The following is a 3,917-nucleotide window of genomic DNA, read 5'->3' on the forward strand; positions in this document are numbered from 1 at the left end:
TTGTCCCTCCAACGAATGCTGGAGGAACAGAGGTGGGAGGGGGAATCCCTTGGGGAGCGGTGACTGATAGTTACCACTCTCTGCAGGGAGAAGACCGAGAGCTGAGCACTCAGTGGTTCATGATTGCTCAGCTGTTGATCTATAGAGCCAGCGCTCTCCCGAAACTTCTCCATTAAGTTCCATAGAAAAGTTATAAACCTGTTCAGAGCTGGTGAAAGAAAACCTTTCCAATAATATTTTTTTTTACATAGTATTCACAAGCAGCCCAAGCTATCAGCATTCACTAAAGCCCAGCTAAGTTTCCTCCATATACATATAACATCTCTACCGAACAAAACAGGAGATGCAACCTCAGAATCATAAACAAGAAGTACCTGCTAGTGTACTACACACAAGTAACTGCAAAGTGTGTATGACTATTAAAAAATTCCACGTGGCGTGACTAGAAACAGCTGCTAATCAGGTAGCAGGGTTCTCCTCCTTACCCTGACAAGGGAGCACATAATCCTTGGAGTGTTGGGTTGTGGCTTTATTAGTCTCCTAAGGAACATTGGGATATAAGCTAGTCACAGTCTTGTGCAATACATTCCCCAATTGCAGTTAATATGGGGTGGAGTCAAATGGAATTCAGAATACCTTTCTTTGGTGCTCAAAAGACACTAAAGTATGGATCCACTGAATTTAAAGAAGGCTGCTCAGCTGAATGAATGTACTTTTCTCATGAATTATAATAATGCATTTCTCAGATTAGGAGGGACATACTGAAATAAGCTTAAGGCTGCCTACAGACACCCAACATTTGCAGGCCATGTTACTGATGCACAGTTGGTAATAATCAGAAATGATATGGTTACTATTAGACAGCAATGAGAGTTTTTTGATTCAGTATAATTTTCTGTGAGAGGGATGCACCATTCAAATGTCCCCAGAAAGGTCAAAGGGGGTCCAGAACATAATATGGGCCCATTTCTTTTTTTTTTTTTTCCTTGCTCAGTCAGAAATCTACCTGTTAACGGGCACCCTAAACAGCAAGTTGTTGTCTACGAAACTAAAAAGGGGAGTATTATTTAGCTCAGGCCAGAAGAATCTGATAATCATAAACACATAAATGACACATTACTTTTATGAAAGCCTTGAAAGGGCATGTCCTGGGGAAGACATGAATTTCTCTCCTGAACTTCCTTGATGAGTAATGTAAGTGGCAGCCAGCCACACCACAATGCACTGGAAAATCCAGTCAAATCGACTTCTCACTTCCAGTCAGCACCACACCCCCACCTTCCAGCACAACTCTGACAGGTAGTGTGAGCGTCCTGACTGTACAATACAGGGAAAGAGCAGCAACGGTGGGGCCTCATATAAAATACCAGGTTCCTCTAAATGAGCTACATAAAGAGTGTTCAACCATATTCCTGCAACCCAAATCTCTTTATATATTTACAACACTGTACATGGTTACCAGTAATGTAAACTATTGCAGCATGGAAACTCACTAAAATCATTCGAGTAAATTGCAAATTTGGAAACTGAAATCAAACAATTGAAACCACAGACCTTTTTACAGTTTCACCTGTTTCAGGTTCAGGCAATAAAGAAAAAGAGTGTGCAAAGGGAAAATATGTGTATCAGCCCATAGCAACCAATCAGATTACAGCTTACTGAACGCACAGTGGTGAAAACACAAGATCTGACTGGTTGCATATTTTACATGTTTGACTTTGTTATTTGCCTTATTGCGTCAGCATGTTTGTGACCTGCATACATTATCTTTGTTAAAGGAGGGTCTTACTGAATGGTTTTTGGTGGAGGGGAGATGCTGGACCCCTCTTACAGTGATTAGCTTTCTCTGCCATTAATCATTTTGTTCCCATGTTTTATGTGAAATAACACATCCTTGCCTCACTTAAGCCTGCAACCAGTAAACCAACCAGCTGAGTGCATCGCTAAAGCCTGCAGCACCCAGGGGCCAGCAGGGAGAAGCAGGTACATTTAATATAATCTCGGGATGTGTTATTTTATACAACTCTTCTAAAAAAGTGGAACTCTTACAGCCGTAGTTAGAAACATAATTGTAAGAGGAACAAATGACAATCTTTGTTCTATTCAGTAGAGGCCACTGAATGGAAATTGTCAGCTTTCTGTTCTGCATTACATGGGAAGGGTAAGGGGCTACCGACATTGGCAAGTCCTAAGAGAAAGGAATGCTATTTGTATAGGAATGGATCAGCATGCTCTTTAATGAGAATGCAAATTCTACAGCAGGGGTCAGCAACAGGTGGATTGCAATCTACTCTTTGATCAAGGCCATGTGATGGGTAGATGGAAACCCGGCTATGCCATTCACCAGCTCCTAACCCCACCTGCTGCCACTTAGACCTCAGACGAGAGTGGAAATAGGCATTTTAGAGTTGAGGCAAGTTCTAGGTTCCTGCTCTGCTCTGATAGGCGCCACTGTATCTGAGGTCTGGTGAGTAAATTGTACAGTGAGGGATGAGGTAATTTGTGCTGTGGGAGATTTAAGCTTAGGGGATAAATGTTTGTTCTGGAAGGGTGGTATTTTTGATTGTTGGGTGGGTGGGGTTTGTGGATGTGTGTTAGTTATTCCTGATCTCTACACTGTGTGTTACATACTACTGACCTTTGCATTGCTCATTACTTTCAACTGATCCCTACACTCTGCGTTAGTGACGTCTGACCTCTGAGTACTTACTCCTGACCCCTGCACTCTGCGTTACTCGATGTGCATTACATGCTGCCGAACTCTGCCCGGCGAGTTACATGCTGCCGAACTCTGCCCGGCGAGTTACATGCTGCCGAACTCTGCCCGGCGAGTTACATGAAGAGTTACATGCTGCCGAACTCTGCACTGAGAGTTACATGCTGCCGAACTGTGCACTGCGAGTTACATGCTGCCAAACTCTGCACTACATACTACTGATCTGACACTTCAAACCTTTCTTACTTTTTAATGCTATGCTAGATTATCTAATTATCTAGATGTTAAAAGTGCACGGCACCCAGGTGATGTTTCATCTATCCCATGTTGTTCAGGTAGATCTCTACCTTTCCAAGGTCGCCTACTCCAGTACTAGTTTAATTTTACCATGGCACTTAGGAGAATGGATGCCTTGTGCCTAGCTTTGTCTTGATCCTAGCACTATTGTGGCTTTGGGAGGGCACCAAACCAGGAAAAGAACAGTACACAGTGGAAACATCTGGGCTGCAGGAGCTGCCAAGTTTGGTATTACCTATTGGATTCAGGCATGTTCAAAAATATCAACAGTACCATTGCTTTTATGTTAATTAATGGAGCCAACTGTGCAAAGGAAGAAAATGTATTGCATTACTCATCATTTAAAAGGAGAACTATGAGGTGAGTGCTTTTCACTCCCCTCATAGTTCTAGCTGACCTGTGACAATGAGACTGTCACAGGTCGGCTAGAACTATGAGGGGAGTGAAAAGCACTCACCTCATAGTTCTAGCTGACCTGTGACAATGAGACTGTCACAGGTCGGCTAGAACTATGAGGGGAGTGAAAAGCACTCACCTCATAGTTCTAGCTGACCTGTGACAATGAGACTGTCACAGGTCGGCTAGAACTATGAGGGGAGTGAAAAGCACTCACCTCATAGTTCTAGCTGACCTGTGACAATGAGACTGTCACAGGTCGGCTAGAACTATGAGGGGAGTGAAAAGCACTCACCTCATAGTTCTAGCTGACCTGTGACAATGAGACTGTCACAGGTCGGCTAGAACTATGAGGGGAGTGAAAAGCACTCACCCCATAGTTCTCCTTTAATGTACTAAACTAGGATTATTCTATTGCTAGGTCAACATGGTGTGGCCTTGCAAGCACAGTATGCTTTTTGTCTATATTTTCTTTTATGCTGATATATATATATATATATTATAAAAT

The 3,917-nt window shown here is 42.8% G+C and overlaps 1 protein-coding gene across 1 annotated transcript in view; it reads right to left on the reverse strand.

The window, feature by feature from the left end:
- The window catches only part of IKZF2 (IKAROS family zinc finger 2), an 82,787-nt gene that overhangs the window by 9,156 nt on the left and 69,714 nt on the right, over positions 1–3,917 (reverse strand). The gene's annotated exons all lie outside the window — the stretch shown is intronic.

Source organism: Nanorana parkeri, unplaced genomic scaffold (genome assembly GCF_000935625.1).
Source record: "Nanorana parkeri isolate BGI_ZX_2015 unplaced genomic scaffold, ASM93562v1 scaffold125, whole genome shotgun sequence".
In the NCBI taxonomy this organism is placed as follows: Eukaryota; Metazoa; Chordata; class Amphibia; order Anura; family Dicroglossidae; genus Nanorana; species Nanorana parkeri.